This window comes from Lissotriton helveticus, chromosome 2_1, assembly GCF_964261635.1.
Source record: "Lissotriton helveticus chromosome 2_1, aLisHel1.1, whole genome shotgun sequence".
NCBI classification, from domain to species: Eukaryota; Metazoa; Chordata; class Amphibia; order Caudata; family Salamandridae; genus Lissotriton; species Lissotriton helveticus.
The window spans coordinates 2,089,982,102-2,090,006,335 of record NC_136059.1 but is presented as its reverse complement, the minus strand read 5'-3'; the positions used below and the strand labels follow the sequence as shown (position 1 = coordinate 2,090,006,335).

The following is a 24,234-nucleotide window of genomic DNA, read 5'->3' as shown; positions in this document are numbered from 1 at the left end:
CTGAATAGGGCTGTGCCTGCCTTCGACAATGATAGCTCCACCCCCCTGTGTGTGTCTGGAGCCAGGGATTGCACTTTGAATGGGGAGTGTTGTGCACTGGCAATTATAATTTAAAGTGCCCCCAGTACTGGTTTGGACTGGGCTCAGAGCCCTGTGCCAGCAGAGAACAAAGGTTTTGTGGACTATGAGAGAAGGGGCTGTGACCCCATGTTTTGTGGAACTGGTAAAACTGGAACAGAAGACATTGCATGGAGTGCCAGGAGGAACCGGCATCTGCGACTACCTACTTGTGGGACTAAACCTAATGCTTGCTGGGCAGCAAAAGGGACTGCCACTCTGCTAAGAGACCCTGTATGCTGGCCTACCTGTGCCCTGTTCTCTGGCCCGGGAATTTGCCTGGGCTGTGTGACTGGTCCTGGATAATTGGAAGCAGTGCTGGGTGAGTGCTGTAATTGCCACATTGGGAGTTGTTTTCATTAGCAGCACGAGTGGAGCACTGCAGGGTTCTTCCCTCTTCACCTTCAGTGCCTGAGAGGTAAGTGCTGTAACTGTGTGCCCGGGAGCCCCTCTGCGCTGTGCAAGGTCTGGAGACCATCTTTCCTTTAAATTGTTGTGTGCCTGGAGCAGCGCTTGTGAGTGCTACTTGCGGGGAGTGTGGATTCATCCTCCCCCCGCGAGTAGATCTGAGCGCTTCTGCTTCCAAAAGCGGAGGGACTCTGCTGCACAGAGTCGCTGCGTGATGGTGGTGGGGAAACCTTCTCCTGTGTGAAGGAGTGGTTCGCTGGGAACAGGACTCAGTGTGTGCTGCGCTGCACCAGCCTTGTGATAAAGGAAGGGGAGAGCTGAGGCACAAGGAGCGCTCTCCCTCTCCCAGGCGCTTGTTTCTCACTGCTGTCTGGCCGGAGGTCTGGGTACATGAGCCCGGACCAAGAGCGGTTGTGGCAGTGGACCAGAAGGTACCCCAGCCGTGGGGTTCCCTTACTCCACGGTAGTGTGACACGACAGTGGGGAAGGCCAGAGGTCCAGAGGTAAGGAACCCAGCGAGGGGCCATGCAAAGCAGCGGAATCGGGAGGCTCCATTTACCAGCTAGGGCAGCTGCCCTGTGTGGTAGTGGGCAGCTGCTTAGACAGCCAGGGTGACTCTGGCCATACATGGGGGACCCTGTTAGGGCGCCCTGCCCAGGAAAATGGTCCAGCCCTTTCCCCCTTTACAGATACACACCTACCTTTGGGGCACAATGTCTTGGCACCACAGGCTGGACTGCCAGGGGTAATTTCTCTGGTGGAAAAGAGACTGGGTAAGGTGTCTCCGCCTACGGGGCAGTACTTTATTGGCAAGATAATGAGAAGGGACACAGGACTTGCATAGTAGGAGTGGCATTTATGGTGCATGTATTATCCCTCGCTCTAATTGCCTCACATCACCTGACCAGAGATGATGACTTATGTGATGTGGGCATTCTAGGGGTAGTTACCCTATTTCCCTGCTTGTGGTACAAGTGCCAAACTGTGCTGTGTTATGCCCCGATGTAATATTGCCTATTGAAGGGATATTCCCTTGGGGAAGTGGTTCTAATGTGTGCATTTTACAGGTTTCTATCATAGTGCACTGCTGATGATGTATGTGCTTAAGGTGTTATGCAAAAGGTAATATTACCAGTAGTTACAGGTCGCCCTAACTATAACGTGTCTATGACAAAGTGATTTATGGTCTATGTGAGTGGAGTGACAATGGCCTAAATGACCAAATGGTATATGTAATCCCTGTGAAGTCATGGTAAGTGCCTAGTGGCACAGTTATATATTTGATTGTGTTCTGATGGGTTTTTATGGATAATACAAGGGCTATTTTTATATAACCTTGAATGGCGTTTATTTTGTTGTGTGCCTAGTGTGTCACTGCTGTGTGAGTGTGTTGTGCACGCGCTTTACATACTGCCTCTGGGATAAGTCTGACTGCTCTGCCAAGCTACCAAGGGGGTAAGCAGGGGTTATATTCACTGTGTAACTCCCTTGCTCTAACAATAGTGGGGGGTTCTGCCTGGCTTAGGTGCATGCCCTAGCCAACCAGAAACACAATTTCTAACGATAACCTTCTCTTAATAGAAACATGCAGCTGAGTTACTGAATTCATGGTTATTAAATGCTGCATTAAAAGTATTCGACACTGAGTTTTTTTATTACCTGAAAAAGAGTTATATTTACGTCACAGGCTGCTCTAATTTACTCTGTATATTATCCTTATTTGGTAGCTAGAATTAGCTGTTTGTGCTCTGCTAGTTGTACTGATTCCTTTCCTTCATAATTTTTTTGCCATTTACGCTCCTATCTACAACATTCTTGCCTTCATTTTTTTAATGACTCCCCATACCATGGCTGAGATTGTTTCTATATTATAGGTTTCTAATTAATGGGAGCTATAGTTTACATTGTCTCGTGCATCCATGAGGAGATATTCTCCACCATTTGATCGATATTATCAGTGGTTTTTGGTGCAGAATTAGTGAGCAGTAGGAATAATGCCTGTGCTTGGATGTTAAGCCATTCCATACTTGAAGACAAAGAGTTCCTGGGAGCTTGTGATGCAAGGATTTGATAGCTGCCATTTGACTGCAAAGTGTCCTGTCCGGGTTAATGGAATAATAAATGGATCATTAATATCTGGATTGTTGGAAAATATTGCATCTAACATGTGTCCTGCTCCATGGGTGGAGCCCATTTATTTCAACAGGAGTCCTAGGCCATTCATGGACTCCAGCAATCTGATGGAGTCCCCGTCTGTTCTGGACTCCAGATGGACATTCATATCCCCCAGGACTGTATAATCAGCACTCATCACTGAGGATTCCTGTAGGACACAAAATCTGTTTCCAAAGCTAGCTCTCAGACCGGGAGGCTGATATACTAGTAGGCCATTGAAAGACTGTGTTTTCAAGACTTCAATGGAGAAGAGCAGCAGACCAAAGCCCTCCTCCGAAGCTGGTGTGAAAACTGCCCAATACGTATTGCGGTAGACCACCCCCGCCCGCCTTTTTCTTCCTCTTTCCTGTCTAGGCCAAACTTATTGAAGCCTAGGGGCGTAGCAGCAGCTATTTCCGGCCCAGAGTTAACATCTGCCCAGGTTTCGTTTTAAAAATCAGGTCTGCCCGATGAGTCATCACAAAGTCCTGAAATCCAATGTCATGCTTAACTAAAGACCTGGTATTCAGTAAAATACATCTTAGGCTATTGCGGATAGGGAAGTTCTTTATATCTGCTTTGTCGTTGTCACTTGATTCCTTTCTAATGTGGGGCTGCTATAAAGGGTCAGATATGAGAACAGTAGATTTACAGCCATTATATACACCATTTTGTTGTGATCTAGTAATAATGAGGGGCAATATCTAATGCATTGCGGGCACTTACCTTTATGGCCTAGCTTATAGAGGCTTTCTCTTGTGTTAGTTAGCCTCTGCATTTGATCTGGGTGCATCCGACCTGGGAGACGCGCCCTGGGAATGGTTTGTGCACGGACGGGCGCAGATGGGCTTGCCTTGGGCGTGACTTTGGCGTGCCAGCTGTGCGAACGTACTGGTGGAAAACTTTTAAATAAGAGGGGTGTGGCCAGAGGTGTAGCAAGCACGGATTGCTACACCTCTGGCTCTGTGAAGAAAACAGGTGAAGGAAAACTAAAACACAACCAGCGGTCCAGCAACCTCTGACCTCTGGCACAGGCTTTCCTGCACCAGAGGACTACAGGTAAATTAATAAGTTTATTTTTAATAAGAGAGGAGTAATAAAAACATAAACCAATCAGAACTTCTAAAAATGGGCCAGAGCCCTACTCAAAGATGGCACAGCCTACGGAGCCAGGCAACTCCGGAAACTGGCACTTCAGTGCCTTACAAGGAAAATAAAAGTTGCACCAACCTTGTTGTGATCTGCACAGATGCGCTGCCCAAGAATTTTAAAGCCCATCATAAGAGGGTAGAGGTGTAGCAAGCACTGATCGCGGTGTGCTCTGTGAGTAAAAACAGGTGAGGGAAAACTAATACACAAATCGAAGTCTAGTGACCTTTGACACAGGCTTCCCTGCGCCAGAGTACTACTGGTTAAGTAATATGAGAAATAAAACTAAGAGGGGAGTAATTAAAATATAAACCAATCAGAACTGCTAAAAACGGACCAAAACTCTACTCAAAGATGGCACAGCCTACGGGGCTAGGCAACTCCAGAAACGGTCATTCAGTGCCTTTCAATGAAAATAACAGTTGCATCAACGTTGTCATGATCTACATGTATGCGCTGCCGGAAGACTTTTAAAACCCGGAATAACAGGGACATGGCCAGAGATGTAGCAAGCACCAATTGCGGTGCTCTCTGCGAGGGAAAACTACAATACAACCCGAGGTCCAGCAACCTCGGAACTCTGGCACAGGCTTGCCTGCGCTAGAGGATTACTGGTAAAGTAATATTAAAAATAAAGTTAAGAGGGGAGTAATGAAAACATAAACCAATCAGAACTGCTAAAAATGGGCCGATGCCCTACTCGAAGATGGCACAGCACTGGCGTAACTAAACTTGAGGGAGCCCCCCTGCAAGGTACGTGGAGAGACCCCCTCCGGACTCAATCAGGAGCTCTCCTGCAAGAGTACTGTGCTGAGGTGGCCCCTGGGGCATGCCCCACCCCCTGCACTGTGGGGGCTGGCAGGGCCTGTGTTAAGCCACTGTGGCGCAGCCTATGGAGATAGGTAACTCCAGCCCTGGGCACTTCAGTGTCCTACACGGAAAATAACAGTCGCACCAAACTTGTGGTGATCTGCACCAACAATGCAATTATAAAGAGAAATCTTGCACCTGAGCATATGTTTCCATTTGTTTTTATTGGCAGGAAGATTGAATCTGAAATCTTGCACAGAGGTAAGAAATGAGTAGACACGCCCTCTGATTTGAGACCATGGATATGAGCCCTGCCTCCTGCTGTCTGTCATGGCCACTCAAGAGCTCAAGACTGTTTCTCTCTTGAATACCAGCTGCAGTTGGAAGTCAGTGGCACGCCTTCTCTTCCTGCTCAATATTAACTTTATCAGTGCTGCTGTGTTGCTGTGGGTGGATATATCAAGACAAAATCTGAGGCTACCCACACTCTGGCTTATATTGTGCCTTTGTGAGAATGGCGGTCGATTCTGTGAAATAGCTATATGCTATAGAGCCTAAAGATGTTAGAATGCCGAAATCAGTTTATTTATTTCAATACAGGCATGATAACATAGTGTATAACGCTGTGTGATGATTTTATTATGATTCGACACAAGACAGCGTTCAGGGTGAAAAACTGAACTGGGATTGGGACCAGTAGTGGGATTGTGTCAATTGAATAGTGCTCTGTGTCAAACGTTGGAGTTCCATGATCAAACCACAGTAAATCCAACTCCAATGTTCATGCTTAAAAGGTGAAGAATATGAGCATGCACGAGACTGCAACCATTTTTCAAAGCGCTACAAAATATGCAATTTGTCGTAAAGTACTAAAAGTAGCAATACTTGCTGAGGCGCACACATGAAATGGTAACCGTTGTTCACTTTAGCTTCTGCCTAGGCCTCAAGTCAGTGTTATAAAGTAGACGATCAGTATGGAACCATGCCTCTCCAGGCTTCTACTGCCAAGTGGTAGCGTAGGTCACCGGTCAACGAGCTGCAGTGCCCAGCATATGGTGACTCAAAAGAAACTATTGAGCACATTTCTTCTTTTGTCCAACCTATGTGACCTATGGGAGGTGCTGTATTATTCCACTTTGTCAGAAATTGGGAACTAGGGAGTGCAAAGAAGCACTCAGGATTTTGAGATATGATACATGTAGATTGATAGTTTTTCTGTCTCTCGTTTTCTAATGGGGGTGTGGATAGTAAGGCACAAGAAGAGCATTTCCCACAGTGGTGTAGCAGGGGGGTTGGGGGACGTCCGCCTCATGAGGCACGAGTTTTAGGGACAGAGGCCCGCTCTTTACTGCTCTTTAGGTTTGGCTACACCACTGCTTTCCCATGAAAACTTGTATAGTGACGATCTGTAAAACGGTAACTGATTTTACTGCTGGAAACAGGATGTTCAATACTATCTAAGTAATATAGAGACCTTTCTAGAGTATTAATATATTTTAACCTTTAGTTGCTGGGCAACCTATTTTATTGTGTTTTAGCTTATGTACAGCTTGGTGTGCAGTTATAGGATTAGCTGGTTATGCAATTATGTTAATGAACACCACCAGTCAGAGAGATACCTGGCACCACTTGACTTATTGCATAAAACTACGCAGTGGCAGGAGCAAGCTTAGTAGTAAGGAGGCATCGATTGTCATGTTTATTATATTGCAAATTGTAAATTATAAATTATAACTTGTTTTATTGCATGATTTGACCTTATTTGCTTTCATGGCTCACAGCTGGAATAAAGTTTGATTGACTAACTGACAATCAGAATTCTGTGATCAACGTTACATGTGCAAAGCAACAACAATCAATAGAAGAATGTGGAATTCACACCGTGTATGAAAAAATTCAGCAACTCTATGGTAGATACTTCAAGTTCACAGCAGAGCAGTGGCCCACCAGGCACATCTGTTTAATTTAGGGTGGAAGCAAACATGCACTATATATCCTGCCACGCATAACATAGCTAAACAATGGAACAATGTCACAAAGAGACACGGAGTCAGTCCTTGCTTTCTTCACAGACAACATTTTGCAGGGTGGACGCGTAAGCCCGTGCGTAACAGGTAAGCGTTAAAATACAACTGACCAGTGTGCAATGTTTTTTTGATAACAAAGAAAATCACAGCTGACTCCCCCTTAACCTACACACAAGTGACAGTTATCGTATAACAAGGACCTGACGTGTTTTGCCAAATAAGTTTAGACTGCTAACACGTCTGTGATTTATCGGAAACAGATTGCATTCACACGTTTAAAACTCCATTGCAGTTTCCTGTGAATGGGAGCGAAAGCAAACACGAGTATGTCCAAAGTGCCCGCTCACAAGTACGCTGCTCTTAGTAGAACGGCGAAAACCACTCACCTAGATGATAGGTGAACGCATTGCACAGTGCCTCGAAGTACGTCTAGAGCGCATCCCTGCATGCGCTTCTGTACCACTGAGGCCTCAGCAAGGGACCCAAGTCATAACGGCAAACAACGTTAACAGGCCTATGCGATTTCATTCGGTAGCTTGCTTGTTTTGTGTTTTTTGCCCTGGCTGGTAAAGGGCGCGTTTCTTTGTCATTCGTAGACGTGCAAGTGCTTAATTTAATGTTTTATATTATGGAACTCCGGGTTCAAATCTGGAGTTCACACTCCACACAGAGAAAGTTCCCAATCGTCATTGTGCTGCTGCTCCGGTTTGTGTGGAATAAACATGTCTTATTCCTACAAGGGGTGCGCTTATCCCACAACATTATGCCCAGGACTCCGCATGTGTTCTTCTTTCTACACCCCCATGCATCTGTTAGCGCTGTGAGCAGGCATGCAGGTGGTGGCTGATGGGACACAGGTACCAAGATTGCACTGCTGCAGGATGTAATCTGACATCACTCTGAATGCCATCGGCACGTGCATGTAGGTACCTGACATGATACAGGTACCAAGATGCACTGCTGCAGGAAGTAACCTGCCCTCGCCGCTGAGTACCTCGGCACGTGCCTGCAGGTGTCTGATGGGACACAGGTACCAAGATGCACTGCTGCAGGAAGTAACCTGCCCTCGCCACTGAGTACCTCGGCACGTGCCTGCAGGTGTCTGATGGGACACAGGTACCAAGATGCACTGCTGCAGGAAGTAACCTGCCCTCGCCGCTGAATACCTCGGCACGTGCATGTAGGTATCTGACATGATACAGGTACCAAGATGCACTGCTGCAGGAAGTAACCTGCCCTCGCCGCTGAGTACCTCGGCACGTGCCTGCAGGTGTCTGATGGGATACAGGTACCAAGATGCATTACTGCAGGAAGTAACCTGCCCTCGCCACTGAGTACCTCGGCACGTGCCTGCAGGTGTCTGATGGGATACAGGTACCAAGATGCACTGCTGCAGGAAGTAACCTGCCCTCCCCGCTGAGTACCTCAGCATTTGCATGCAGGTATCTGACATGATACAGGTACCAAGATGCACTGCTGCAGGAAGTAACTTGCCCTCCCCGCTTAATACCTCGGCACGTGCATGCAGGTATCTGACATGATACAGGTACCAAGATGCACTGCTGTAGGATGTAATCTGAAATCGCCCTTAATGCTTCAGCACGTGCATGCAGCTAGCGACTGGATAGAGGTACCAATATGCACTGCTGCAGGAAGGAACCTGCCCTCCCCGCTGAATACCTCGGCACAACCTAGAAACTCCCGAGGACCATTTGAAACATGTCGGGCTGTTCTCAAGTTTTTTCACCCACCACCAGTCGTCATTTATAGGAGCAGCACCACTGAGACTTACCTGCTCCCCGGGCTCCACCGACTTCACCAGCTGCTTATCCTTGTACAGCGACCACAGGCCGATGTTTGGCAAGAAAACCAAAGCCACCATAAACAAAAATGTCATCTGCAGGAATCTCTTCTGCTTCTTCTTCATGGCGGTGCGGGCGATGTTCTCTAAATCCCACTATCCAAGAGGGGTCACTCCCAGCACAGTGCGCCGATTCCTCCTGACCGGCGAGAAACTTCCAGTACGGCTCAGTGCAGAGAGAGCAGCGGCTCCCAGGGAGAAGCGCCAAAGTCGAGCCCTCTTATTCACGGGGCGGGCCACGCAGAGATCACAGCAGTCTGTGTAGTATCACCCCCTGTTAATGGAAGCACAAGAGGTACACGTGAGGAGGGGCGAGCTTTGCAGGATAGGGCGAGATCTGAACGAATAGCACTCAACTAAAAGCTGCCGTGTTGCTTTAAATCTGAAAGTGCAGGTGTGAGCGGTGCGTTCCTTGACCCGCTCCCTTGGGCACTACCCACAAAGTTCCACCAGTGATAAAGTCACCTGACGCCACACCGGGGTCTTTGTAGAAAAACTCACAAACTTTAGACAAACATTGACAGACCCACACTCCTCGGTGCTGATAATGGCCACCTCATCTGAAAGTTCGTAACAGGCAATTACCATTAAAATACTGCACATGTATTGGCCAGGCTCGACATATATTGAGGCAGCTACAAAGAGACCACAAGGTATTGAGAAGCGCGGACACTGCGCGACTGCTTGACACCTCTATAAATGTGCCGGAGTTGTGAGTGAACCTCCCCCAGCAAGTTGTTTGAACTCGAGAAAGCCTGCGCCTGAAGTGTCATCACACCGCGTGTGGTGATTCATATGCAAGCATTAGATCAGGTAAAATTCAGGTTTTCTCTGGCTGCTTCTATTGTTTTCGAGTCTAGTATGTGTTTATAGTCACTTCTAATGTTCTTGTTTACCAACGTGCCATTTTATGTATCCCGCAGGTATTGGTATGAACCCATATATATATCATTGCAGGGTGACGCGGGTTTCAGAATGCGAGGCTGTCAATATGCCCTCTTCTTTGCCAGTCTGTCTCAAGCTGCAGCGTGCACCCGCCCATTCCGCTGACTTCATTACTACACACAACATTGCTTTATGGCATGACCCAGAAACCATGAATCACCTCAGCAGACTTACCCCAGACAGCGGAGTAAATAAAGCACCTCCCGAGCATAAATATCTTCCCAGAGACGGGTGTCTTCACTGCTCCAGCCTGCTCGGGTCTTCACGCGCCTCCTGCAACTCGCCAGACGTGCGAATCATGCCCTCAGAGAGAGCCCGTCACCAAACCCCACAGATGTGCCGCGAGAGGAGCAGCGAAGCGCTGGAGCTGCTCCAAATGCCCACGGCAGCAGCAGCAGCGCCAGAGCAGACCCGGGAGAGGCGCAGGCAGCATCCCTCTGCCTGCCGCCGCTGCCTTCCAGCCGAGGAGATGTTAGGAGGTGTAAACACGTGGATGAGAAATCTGAACCAGGGGGAGGGGAAGCGCTCATCCCTCCCAGGTCTGAGATCCTCAACAAACACAGCCGGTGACAGGGGAGGAGGCTGCAGCGGGGAGGAGGGCTCAGCGAGGCTCCAGACACAGGCTGTGGCTGTCACCGGCGCACTCTGCCTCCGGGCTCCGAGGACAGCAGCTCACAGGGGAAGCTCGGCCAACTGCACGAGGAGCGAACGCGGCCTCTGATGATCCTGTCTGGCCACGGCATGGTCAGCGGAGACGGGGATGCTGAGCTCCGTCGGTGTCCAGGTGGTACCCTCTGCCAGGCGGCGCGGCTGCAGCAGGGTTCGTCTGCTTGTGCCGGCCAGTGTCTGCGCCCGCCCGCGGTATGTGACGGTTCTGAGTCACGCAGGTCGTCGATGGATCGCCAGGTTAGGAGCTGTTAGCTGCCAACGAGGACGAGACGGACATTCAGACAGGATCCCGAGCAAGAACCCGAAGTGAGTATGCGCATGATACGACTGTGTAAAACAGCAAGCCGTTGTGTGCAGGCATCCCCACTGCGTTGGCTCAGACTCTCTGATTTTGGTGCATGTTGAGCCTCTTTGATTAGTCTAATCAGTGGTGCCGCGTGGACACCTGTATGTATGGCTTGCTCCAAAATGTATGCGAGCAGCCTCTTGCACGGTGCAGGCTCTTCCACTGGAGCGTCTGTGTAGGTGAGAGATACTACTCGCTTTCTTGATCCACAATGTTTAGAGGCAGACGCTAGTGCACGCGTGTGCCTTAAAGGCTTTGTGCGCTACCTCCTCAGATTTCAACTCTGCGGGCATCCCCGGGAGCCACGTCAGCGGTACAGGTTCAAAGACGAGAACATATGTTTTGCCCCTCAGTTGTGGGTAGGTAGCCTCCTACAGGGCGCTGGCATTTCCTGAGGTGCGTCTGTGCACGCACGCCCTCGCAAGCCTTTTCAGCAGCTAGCTCCTGGGTGCAGACGCGGCCACTGTTTCTTGCATGTTTTCTTCCCAAAGGTCTCATTTGGAAACAATCTCCAAGCGGCTGGGACCGCTTTGGTGTTTGTGTAGCCCACCCACGCCTCCGTGTTTAGCATCAGTCCCTGATGAGTAAGAGTTACACCTGCGAGCCTGCGTCTAGGCACAGGTTCATTCTCCTTCTTACATGCCTCTAGGCTTTTTATATAATCACCCCAATGTGAAGACTAGTCTGTGGGGCCCCAGTATAATCTGATCCTGCAACTTTCTGGATACATTTCATTCCAAGATGCGGGCTCAAGTGCATTCTTGTTGCCTCCACTCATGTAGCCCTGAATATTTAGGCATGTGCTTTGTGCGGGACACGTGGAAGCAGATCCCAAACTGATTGTGTCACAAATAACCAAAAGATGGACACCCAGCCTCTGGGTATGAATATAATCTACAACTATCTCTTGGCAACGAGCTGACAGATGCTGCTTCATCATCAGGTGCACGACTCTCTATGCTTAGTGATGTCCAATGGTGTAGATTAAGGCCTGGTTAAATGTCATGTGACCCCACTAGCCATTATTTGAACTCATCTGCAGGGCAGAGGTTCAGCTTGCTATAAACTAGAGTGATCACCTATCGTCCACAAGCCAGTGCATGCAGCCACGATTAGAGTCTAGCTACATGACATTTTGCATATGTGAACTAGTCCTCAGCAAGCATCTGTTAGCAATCGCTTTGTATTGATGGCTTAATGTCTGGTGCACAGCAATCCTCTTTTGTAGCCACGTTTCAGGTTACAGGGCCTGCTTCTGGTGTATGTGACCAGCCCCCACAAGCCTGGGTGTAGAGGTGCATCCATGCTTCAGGGTCATCTCCTGGGTGTGTGGCCAGTGTGCATTACAGTCTGGGCTAATACAGGTCTATAGTTTAGACTCAGTTTCTGGCCCGTGTATGTGCGTTTTTTGTATGATCAGAATCATACATGTTTCTGCACAACGCCACCTCCAGGGTTTAGACTCAGCCTCTACTGCACGTGTGTGATCATACTACAAGTAACCTCTTTGTGCAGCTACCTGTCCCCATAGGCCTCTGTGATAACTACATCCACAAAGTAGACTCGTCCCCTTATGAATAAATAAACTAGGATTTAGGAAGCCTGAATCAGCAACATTCAGGATTCGTTTCAAGTGTTTGGGTGTTATCAATTGAGCCACAATACTCTGTAGTGTAAAAAATCCCATAGGGGGTTATGTATGTGTGTATGAGAGGCCATGAGAGTTTGAGAGACAACATTCTGCAAGCTTCTTTTTGAAGTTAACATCAGAAAAGCTTTGCATCTGGTGAAGGTCTGGCTGCAGTGACTTAACGCTTTTAATGTAGCCAATACTCTGGTGCCTTCTCAGCACTTGATTCAAATTAGTAGTCCACATACAAATTCACATAAACACCCTCTTCATGCACACTAAACTTCTCATGCATTTGTATGATAAAGCCATACGTACACTTGCTTTGAATATATACAACCAATGGTGATGACATGTCTCAAGGACAGGAGTGACAGTCCACCCATGTCCAGAATACAAGCTGAGCCCATGGGCACATATTGGACCTCACACGCCCTTGTCTTCTACCTCTTTCAGGACACCAACTATGGAAATATGTAACATGGTCAACACAAGATTTATGCAGAACTACCTACAATAGTACATGCTTAGCCTATCAGTGCACACACGTTCATGGGGCAAGATCAAATGCAATAAACATTTTTGGCCTCAGGAACTCCTGGTTTAATACTATCTTCAGGAATGCTCAGTCTTATGGATACGAAAAATTGAATACTATTAAAGCTGAGATAGAGGTGTTTTTAGAGGGGCTGCTAGATATTAGAATTAATCTATCCCCAACTCTGATAATCATTGGGTGCGATGTGAAATTGAATATGTGCATTGAGGCTGAAGCTTTAGTTTTTATTGCTGTAGCAATATTGAGGATATTAATTAGCGCTGCATGGAAGGATACTGAAGCACCAACCTTCCAAATGTGGATGTGTAGGATGCTGGGTATACATAATATTGAGGAAGCACTTAATGAGTTAAAAGGAGCGAAGACAAGGGAAATGGGTCTTCGACTCTGGGCTCCAGTCGCGGCCTGGAGGGCAGCAAGAGTCTAAATGGCTGCTAGGGTATTGTAAATATATCGGTTGTTTACCACTTTTAAGGACTTTTGGGAAGGTTGGTCAGCGGGTTCGCCGTATTAGTAAAATGCCGGAGATTTTTTTTTTTATCATTGATGGTTTATATGTATTTCTTTTGTGTACTGCATTTTATGTGTATGAACTCTCAATAAAGAAACAAAAAAAAAAAAAAAGGAATGCTCAGTCATTGGCAGATATGTGTGACTCGTAGCAATAAATTGTGTAACAACTGCAAGTTAAAAGTTAAGTCTTTCAGCACAGATGTAACAAAGTTCTGAATGTACATCCCCATCCAACGTTAGCTTCTATTGGAAGTGTGTGACCAGACACACCTAGAAACCCGCTTGTTTAGTGAGCTACAGAAGCAGCAACACCCTATGGGGAACATGTGTAATCTCGCTATCTGCAGCCACTCATTTGTGATATCAGTGTTGCAGCCTACTTGATAGGGCATTCTCATGCTCTGGTCACGTGTGCGTGTCCTTTAAAAATCTGTGCATGTATAATATACAAAGGAGTATGCTCATTTCCTGATAAATGCTTCAAACCAGATAGCAAAATACTTTATTTGCATTTATCTCTGTCCAGGGTTCACGATCTGCCTCTCAAATTCAAATACATGTTATTGTATTTTTAATTTTATGTAAGGCTTAATGAATTGAAAACCAATTCATTAGCCTTTTTAAAATTTATATAAGAGACCGAACTAGCCCAGAGGGATTTTAAGAGCTTTACATATGCAGCTAATTGCGATAAACAAAGTTAGGCTATTTTTTTTAGGCACTAATGGGCAGATGTATCATCCGTTTTTTTTGTCGCAAACACTGCGATTCGCAAAAAAGCAGAGCTTGCGACAAAAAAATCAGCAAATGCGATGTATGAAGAAAATCGCATCACAAAATTAAGGAATAGCAAAATTTGCGATTCCTTAATTTTGCGTAAGCATTTAAGGAATCGCAAATTGCGATTCCTTAAATGCTATGCATCAAGCATACTCATTTTGGGATTTCCCATTAAGAAATCGCAAATTACCACCAACTTGAAGGTGGTGGTAATTTGCGATTCCTTTTACAAATGCACTTTATTGCATTTGTGAAGGTGCCATGTGGCGCACATACATACCCTTATGGCATGTATGTGTGCCATATGCGCACACATGTGAATTTCAAGGGTGCAGCAGGGTGTCCTCATGACACCCTTGCACCCTTGAAATTATTCTCAATTTGCGATTCTCAAATTGCGAATCGCAAATTGAGAATAACTTCCCATTCATTCCTACGGGCCTCCTGGCCCATTGAAATGAATGGGAAATTATTCCTTAATTGCGAATTCGCAATTTGCTATTCGCAAATAAGGAATAATAAGAAATCGCAAAAAATTTGCGATTTTTTTAGATACATACCATTTTGCAATTTTCAAATAGCGATTCTCAAAAAATCTCTATTTGAGAATCGCAAATAGGTATGTTGATACATCTGACCCCAGGAGCAATAATGATTTGCCCAGATTCACAATTCTGGGACTCCAACTTGAATCCTCTCTCCCAGAGTCGGTGGCTTTGGCCATTAGGCCCATCTTCTCTTTTGTTCACATGCATAAACAAATCTAGGTACCTCCATTATGCAGACAAGGTGTTAGAAATGGGATTTCTGGTTGGCTAAGGCCCACGCCAAAGCCAGGCAGAAACCACCACTCTAGTCAGGGGAAGGGATTTACACACTGAAGATAACCCCTGCTCACCCCCTTGGTATCTTGGCACGAGCAGTCAGGACTTATCCCAGAGGCAATGTGTAAAGCGTTTGTGCAACACACACACAGCAGCAACACACTAGGCACACCACAAAAGAAACTCCACACAAGGTTATATATAAAAATAGCCTTTGTATTATCCCAAAACACATTAGAATATACACTGTGCCAAATGGCACTAGGCAATATTTACAGAGGATTATATATACATGACAGGGCCAATTGGGCCGCTTTCAGAACCATCACAAAGCACAAATAGTAAATGTAGAACACAACCAGTAATTACTGGCAAAATATTGTACTGAGCATTGTATCCTGTAAAATAAATCACAATATGCCATCAGCATCACCTTAGGTGTAAGGCACATTATGCGCCAACCTCATAAGTATAAATCACATTAGGCAATAAGCAGCACCAGCATAAACACAGTATGCAATAACCACATAAGCATAACCATCAGAGGCATAAATCATGGTGCATAAATCACATTACGGCCGGGCACCCTACCAACCTAACACTGACCACCTGGCCAACTGGCCTTCTCTCTGGGGCTCAAATGCCCTATGTACAAAATGTCAGGGCTTGGCTGCCAAATACAGCAATATCACAAGGCACGCAATGCGCTGGGGCAGGGCAGGAATGTACCTAACTCCTTTCTCATCAAAATGCCCCCCACGGCAATAATGGCGCTGGCACTACTGTGCGTCCTGAGTCCCCACTGGGACTTTACAAAACAAATGTGCCCCACGTTGCTGTTGCCTGCTACAGCCGCGCAACTGGAGTACAAAACAGGCACTGGTGCTCCTGTGCCCTGAGTCCCCCACTGGGATCCTACCAAATAAAAGTCCCCCCTTGGTGCAGCTGACAGCTACGACGGTGCAGCTGTGCAGGAAAAATGGCGCTGGCACCACTGTTCCTATTGAGCCCCCACTGGGGCTCCTAAATGGCAAGTGCCTCAACGTTACAGCTGCCCACTGCCAGGCGGTGCAGCTGTAGCAATGGGCACCGACAATGTGCCTCGATCGGCACCAACAATGTGCTACATAGAGCCCCCACTCACCGGGGCTCTGCAGGCTCCTCTGGGATTCTTCTGCGCAGGTCCCACGCACCAACAATGAGCCTCGACAGGCCTGCGCTACCGGCCCAGTCCTTCTCCTGCTGATGGGGCTTCTACAAGATTCTTCACTCTGAGGAAGACCTCTGCCAGCTCCCTTCTTCTCTTCTGCATGTGCGGGGCACCTGCCATCTCACCGGACCCCGCTCCGGACTGCGGCCACTTCCTGGCTCTGGCCCTGCCCATAAGCAGGCAACCTGCTTGACATCTGGGCCGCCCAGAACACAGATTTCTTCTCCAGGTCGCCTCTCATGAAGCGGCTGTCCTTCTTCAGCACTTAAATGCTGGGTGGTCTCCCGCTCAGAGGAGCACAGGATGCGCTCCAAAAAATAGCGCAAATGCGGGGTAGGCACCTGCCCGCAAATAAAATCAAAAGCAGGGTGGGCTCCCGCTATTAAGAGCACACGAACAGCGGGATGGGCACCCGCTTGTCTAAGAGGCCAGTGCGGGGTGGGCACCCACCAGAAAGGCACAACTGCGGGGTGGGCACCAGCTCAAGTAAACAGCGCAGGGGGAATCCCACGTGCCGGGATTCCCTCGGGGCACGTCACAGCCCTGTGCTGCCCGGCCACAAGCTCCTCTCTCCTCTTTTGCAAGTAAAGTCAGAGCACCCACGAGGCGCAGGATTTCAAAAGAAAAGGTCCAAGGCAAAGTTCTAGCGGCACAAGGCTGGGCCCCGGCAGGCCAGCACACAGGGCCCTCTAGCAGGGAGGCAGTCCCTCGTGGCGGTTCCTCCTGGAGCCCAACAACAGAAAGCCCCCAGCACAAGAACAAGCACACCCTTCATGGGGTCATAGCCCCTATCTTTATATTAAATTTTGGATTTGTCTGCCCTGGCACAGGGCTTGGAAGAACCAGCCAAAACTGGTTCCGGGGGAATTGGAGCACTTTTTTTAGACACACCATAGGGGGGTGGAGCCAGCATTGTACAGGCTAGGCACAGACCTATTCAGGGACTAAGGGACTTCCCCCACTATTCCAAATGCAGATGTCCCATTCAGCCTAGTGCAGACTCACCCTTCCCCTCCTGGAGCCACACACACCTCACCAGCCCCTGTCACTCAAAGCTAGACATGCAACTCACATCAGACAGGCAGGCACATAGCACACAGAAATGCCAACTTCTAAAAGTGGCATTTCTAAAATAGTTATAATAAATCTGTGAACACAATTGTGTAGCATTTATTATTACCATTCAAATATACCAAACTTGACCACGCTGCTCCTCTCATATCAGGGATTACCACTGAAACACTTATCAGAGACTCCCCAATGCATTCCTATAAGAGGGCAGCCTCACAGTAGTGAGAAACCAAAATGGCTGTTTGTCACTACCAGGACATGTCACACCCTTAAGGTACATGTCCTACCTTTTACGTACAATGCACCATGCCCATAGGGCTAGCTAGGGCCGACCTTAGGGATGACTGGTATGCAGAAAAATGGGGGTCACAGACATGACACACACTTTAGGTGCCACGTCACAGTGGCAGTAACACTGTGTTCACAGGCCCTGCAAAGGCAGATGCCTGAGATAGGTTTGAAAGGCTACTTTGGAGCATGGCGCAATCAGCGCTGCAAGCCCACCAGTGGCATTTCATTTACCAGCCCTGGGTATCTGAGATACCACTTTACTAGGGACTGACATTTAAATTAAATAGGCCAAACAGGTGTAGACCAATCTTACCATAAGTAACATAGAGAGCACGCGCACTTTACACTTGACAGCAGTGATAAAGTACCCAGAGTCCTAGAATCACCAACACCAGGTCAGAAATAAATCTAGGAGAAAGGCAAAAAGTTTAGGGATGATCCTGCAAAAAGGGCCAAATCCAACACTTTGCATTTGGTGCATATCTGTGACTGTTAAAGCCTGTGTGTAACTCCCATCGGGTTATGTATCAGCCTCTGTTGCATGCGTGTGCACCGATTCCAAGAAGCTTCTACGTGTAAGCCATCTTAGGATAGGAAGCACACCCTGTTGCATGCTGCACAAGTGTCTGTTTTCAGGTTCAAACTTTAGGACATGCATGTGAGTAGAGTTTTGAGTCTTGTATGCCTGGAACCTCCTCCATACTGCAGGATTAGCCTGTGTGTGAGATCAGACTGGCATACAAGTGATAACACAGGTATGTATGTGTGTGTTTAAGACCTTGCTACCATAAGCCTCTATGCCATTCCATTAGGGTGTTTTCAGGTTTATGTGTAGGGTAGGATACATCTCTTTGTGTTTCCATGTTTTGGATGCAGGCACATCCATTTATGCATGTGTTTGACAAGGTTCAGTGACTAAATATCGAGGGACAGAATATCAACTGTCCAGAATATCGATTAAAAATATCGAGGGACAGAATATAGAATCCCTATCTACAAACAGATGAATACTAAAATATCATGTACAAAATATCGATAGTTAAAATATAGTTAATTAAAATAGCAATTTTTTAAATTGTATTAACAATAATATAAAAGTAATTAAATAATAAACACAATTAAATAAAACATAGTTAAAATAATGTAAAAAAGCTTAAAATGTAAAAAAAAGGAATGTAAAAAAAATATTTTTTTAAATGTCTATTTACTTAATAATATAAAATACTTATTATTCTTAATTTTAAAATATTGTTAAAATATATATATAGGTTTATTTATATATATATATATATTCACTGAAAAAACCATAGGTTATAGACCATATATAGTTAGGAATTAGCATTTAGAAAACCTTATTTTACTCACACAAAACCATTGAAATTCCATATATAGTTAGTTGCACTAACTATATATCGCGCACCCGCAATCCACTGCTGATGATGTCACATATTACATCATTCATGACATGGTCAGTGACATCACTGATGACATCACTGATGACATCTCAAATGACATCACTGATGACATCACTGATGACGTCTCATTTGGCATCATTCTTGTGCTAATACGATAAACTTCTTCAGACTCTAATATAACCTTAGATACACTCAGTGTATACAGACACTCACACACTGCCACTCATCCATGGAGTTACTCACACACCCAGTCAGTCATGCAAAGAAACAATCTCACCTCCATTTCTTCAACTATACAGTTATACACACCTTACTTATTGAAACATATACTAACACATATTTACTCTCTTATACAATCCCTGATACAAGTTCACAATGATCGATACAACCACTCACTCAGTGGCTCTCATGCACAGTTATTTATATATGCCAACTCTCACATGTACTGTGTTTGACATATGTACTTACTATGACATGTAGCATTGAGATATCCATTCACTCATCAATACACTCATGCACACAGTCAACTGCCCATGTAGCTGTTTCCACATGCACTCTTGAACTCATACACCTAGTGAATAAACTGCTCACACATCTATGCACAGAGTCACACACCTTCCAGCCACCCCCACACAAACTCAATCTCCCATAGAAATACTTGGGCAACCAATTAATAACACATATAGCCTCTCGTATAGCTAATGATCAACACATGCAGCAGTTTACATCACAACAGACATAATGATGCACAAATTAAGACAGTTTAGTCACTAACCCGTGCATTCAGTAAGACGCATTTAATCACTCACTCATACAGTCAATCACGCACCTACTAAAACCTTCATTCAGACACTTATACATCCACTCATTCTTCAATATGTAAAACATATTTAAACTTTACAGAAACACATAATCACTGGATGTTGTCATCAGTGATGTCATCAGTGATGTCACTGACCATGTCATGAATGATGTAATATGTGACATCATCAGCAGTGGATTGCGGGTGCGCGATATATAGTTAGTGCAACTAACTATATATGGAATTTCAATGGTTTTGTGTGAGTAAAATAAGGTTTTCTAAATGCTAATTCCTAACTATATATGGTCTATAACCTATGGTTTTTTCAGTGAATTTTCAAGGTTTTGTAAATGCTAATTCCTAACTATATATGGTCTATAACCTATGGTTTTTTCTGTGAATTTCATTGTTTTTTTAACAGCTAATATCTGTAGCTGTAAAATGTATTCTTCTTTAAATCCAAAAATATATTTTATATGTTTATGAATAATTTTTTTTTAAAATATTTTTTTTTCTTCGTTCCCGCTTCGCGAATCGGGAAGCTTCCCGTTAGCTGACCTTGATGCCGCGAAATAGACCGCGAGCCGGTAAACGTTTCTTTACCGCAAGTGCCGCGTTAGAAAACAACATCGTGACGCCTCCCGTCCGCATGACGTTCCACGTTGTCGCGTGATACGTCATATGACGTGCTACGTTAGCGAACTGGTACGCGAAGCGAGTGCCAAAGCGCAGGTTTCTGGAAGCAAACCGGGAGGCCCTGCAAAGCGCTTAACGTAAACACAGCAAGTCATGTGACTTGGTAATAACACTTTTCATTGGTTCATTTCACTTTTGGTTTCCTAATGATGTAAGACTAGGTCATATAATCTAAAATGAACACTTTTGATTGGTTGAGAACTCTTGTTTTTCCCAAATGATGAAAATCCCTCCTTCTTTCCTCACTCTGACTTTCATCATTGTGAGAGAAAGACCCTTTGTGATCACTGAGCAATGGCTTCTTTAGTAGCTTCAGCTGGTGCTTCCCCACCACCTCCACCACCTCCAAGGAAGAGAGGACCACCTGCTCAAGTTGTAATTCAACAAGAAGAAGAAGAAGAGGAACAGGAGGACGAGCACGAAGAGAGGCAGTTTTTGCCTGAGCAGCCCAAGACGTCTCACCGGAAAGAAAACTTCATTTGGCAATTTTTTAAAATTCCCAAAGGTCAGAAAAAAGTAAATGCAAGATACGTAACTTGCCTTATATGTCAAGATAGACTGTCCAGAGGGACCGACAAAAAATACAGTTTCGGAAACTACACAATGCATCGCCATATGACTAGGTGGCATCCTAACAACTACAGTGCTGCACAGTTTCGGAACGACCTAGATAATCTCCCTATTATGGCCAGAAGATCTGTTGTACCGGAAGTAACGGGACCAGAGGGCAGGGAGATGGTGCCAAATATACAAATGAGATTTGGTGAAGTAAAACACACCTGCGTATTTTGCGATGGATTCATTTCCTACGGAGAAAGAAGCATCACTCTGATCAACAGAGCTATTGACTATCATATGCAAGTTTGTCCGAAACGCCCAAAATAATAAATACTTCTTTTTTTTGTTTTGTTGCTCCTGTTGAGCCCTTTACAATGAATCGTTTTCATTGCCCCCTCCAAGAAAAACCCAAAAAAATATAAAACTGTTCCGAAAAATTCAAAAACATTAAAAAAATGTTCAGAAAAATAAAAAAAAAGTTCTTTTCAGAACTACCTCCCCGTTATTAAAAAATTGGTACAATATTTGGAACTGTGCCAACCTCTATTTCTCTTAGTTCGCTTCCTAGTTCGCTCGCTGGTACGCGAACTGGAAGCGAACCAAAAACAGTAAGTATAAGGGAAGGAAACACACACTTATGTTAAAAGAAAGACAGCTATAGGGGAGTAAACTAGAGATACTATTACCCATAATCCACTACTGATGATGTCACATATTACATCATTCATGACATGCTCAGTGACATCATCAGCAGAGGATTGCGGGTTTTTTGGCAACATGCCTTATCCACGGTTTAATAACGCTGCCTTTTGCTTTATATAAGTTTTCAAATTGTATGAAATATATACCAATAGGTCTTTATGAACCTTTAGGTAGTGCTTTTGTTCATGAGGTCTGGTCGCTTCCATACACATACAGATGTTTCAAAGATGATCAAGAAGTTTATCTGAATGGAGAGGAATGCACTGAGACGCCAGATCATTCACTAATGTGTAGGCACATACAGTTACACGATTCATGCAACAAACACCGACCAAATATGGCTTGCGTGTTGCAAGGCACGCCAGTTCCTGCTATCATCCCCACGTTCAAGTTGTTGGAAAATGGTAGTTATTTGATGCTCAATAATGAAGATTGTTCTGAGTTAATTAAAAGTATTCCTTTTATCGTAACAGTAAGTGAACGGGTTATTTGCTGCAGAAATGTTCTATTTCCTCCCACACATGAACATAGGGAGTTTTCAATCTGGCCACAAATACCAACCTTGGGACACGTTTCAACGGCATGACAAGAATAAGAGCTCTTTTGTCTCAGAGAGAGGTGGCCTTGAGTTCGGCCCGTGAAACTTTCGTACTTCACATAGCGAACACCCGTACACAGGTTTGCCTTTCAATTTCAGCAACATGTTTCCGACTATCTTTAACGCATCCTCCACAAAATCCCTGGCACACTTTTTTAAAGTTGTTACCAGTGGTCTCGTGACTTCATTTGAGAAAATCTTTGGAGTCATCCCTGCTCCCTTTCATTCCATTTTCTCCACTCTGGTTCGTGGATTGCATTTTTACTTGCATTACCAGCGGACGCTCTTGTGCTTTTTTACATTTTTAAATATGGATGTCCCTCCTATGCAACCTCCGACCCTGCAGCTGCTGACACTGTTCCGCAATCGCATGCTAGAATATTATGGCACAATGCCGTTGGCGATATTAAGCACGGCATATGGATTATCTTTTCGGTTCTCCTACTTCACCTGTGTCCAGCCTGTATTTCACTGCCTGACCTGTGATTTCGATTGGGCCATTGATTTGTGTCTCTGCGGACCGGTTTCTCCTGACGTCGACTTTAATCAGCTGATGACTCCTATCATTACTCACGAGTTGATTTGTCCTGGCGAAAGGATTATGGCTGTGGCATTGATGCATGGACTACTTGGTCCCTGGAATTTACTGGCGGCAGCACAGTCTTTCTTGGAACACAGCTTTCTTGAAAACCCACCGAGCTGTCCTCTGATGGTGATAGAGGATCCGGTGCTGGGAGAGCACGTATGTTCTTTTCCGCTTTTAAATTGGATGGCTGAACTGTTTTCGGATGAAGACGGTGACTTCCTGTTGGAGGCTGTTGCAGCTTATTTTGCATACACAGTTATGTCATAGACCTTTTTCATGTTTCATATGCTGAGTACTAGCATTTCATTGACAATTCATTGACTTAATTGTCAAGTTTTTATTATTTACCTTGCCTATTGGCTTAAGACTCGATAAAGTACTTGGCTGTTTTATTTTTCTTTAGCATTGAATTTTCCTAGTTTTTAATGCTTTACCTTGCGGACCGTCCACATATAAACTTGCAATCTGCTCTCATGAGATGGCACTTCTATTATCTTATTCAGTTCGTTTCCGGATCATGAGGAGGTGTCATCTAGGTCCTGGATATCTTTACACCGTGTTAAGTTAGCATGGGCTCATTACCGGTTTAAACGCCATTTTTCCTTTTTTGCAACTTCTGCACACGACATTTAGTTGTTGCTTTAGCTTTCCACCTAGTAGTTCATCGTGGTTTACATGAGAATAATATGTTATTGGTCTACTATCTGCTTTACTTGTTAAACTATATCTGTACAGCGAGTGCTAAAGTTTCAAGAACAACACGATACAGAATTGTTATGAGGTCTGATCTCCACGACTTCATACTCATAACATAAGTGCAACTTCTGCCAATTCTGGGCATGAGGCGGGTTTTATATTGCTTTGCCGAACACACATACACAACAGTTGATGCGGTTCACATGAAGAGAGAGCTGGTGTATGCTGATGTGATTCCTTCAAATCTAAGACACTAAAGTATGGGCACGCCCTAAACCAACACAAAGAGACCTTCTTAGCAAATAATATAATATGTGTATTAGGGAGGGTGAGATATAAGCAGCCGCGGGCCGTGGAGGGAGTTACGGTGAGGCAGGGAGGCGGGGAGGGGGAGAAGCAGGGTGGAGCCCTCTCTACCTTGCCCCTCCCCCTCCCCGCCTCCCTGCCCCACCGTAACTCCCTCCACGGCCCGCGGCTGCTTATAAGTGTTGCTAACTCTTATTCATTTACAGCATGTTAACATACTGTCACCATTCGCTTTTTATGTACTAGTAACTATGCTGGTAATTTTGCTACTGATAATATGTGTACTTGTATTCTCCACCCTGCTTCTCCCCCTCCCCGCCTCCCTGCCTCACCGTAACTCCCTCCACGGCCCGCGGCTGCTTATAAGTGTTGCTAACTCTTATTCATTTACAGCATGTTAACATACTATCACCATTCACTTTTTATGTACTAGTAACTATGCTGGTAATTTTGCTACTGATAATATGTGTACTTTTATTATCTAAGGTACTACGCCTGAGAAGACGGCATT

The 24,234-nt window shown here is 45.5% G+C and overlaps 2 long non-coding RNA genes across 2 annotated transcripts in view; one reads left to right on the top strand and one right to left on the bottom strand.

Annotated features, from left to right (window-relative positions):
• LOC144819057 (uncharacterized) overlaps positions 1-9,779 on the bottom strand; it is a 59,765-nt gene extending 49,986 nt beyond the window's left edge. The window contains exons 1-2 of the long non-coding RNA XR_013607209.1: positions 9,646-9,779; positions 8,458-8,800 (exon numbers count right to left, since the gene is read on the bottom strand). This is a non-coding gene — a long non-coding RNA (uncharacterized LOC144819057). The remainder of the gene's footprint in view (positions 1-8,457; positions 8,801-9,645) is intronic.
• A 226-nt stretch (positions 9,780-10,005) lies between these two features.
• Positions 10,006-24,234, top strand: part of LOC144819058 (uncharacterized) — a 73,670-nt gene continuing 59,441 nt past the window's right edge. The window contains exon 1 of the long non-coding RNA XR_013607210.1: positions 10,006-10,446. This is a non-coding gene — a long non-coding RNA (uncharacterized LOC144819058). The remainder of the gene's footprint in view (positions 10,447-24,234) is intronic.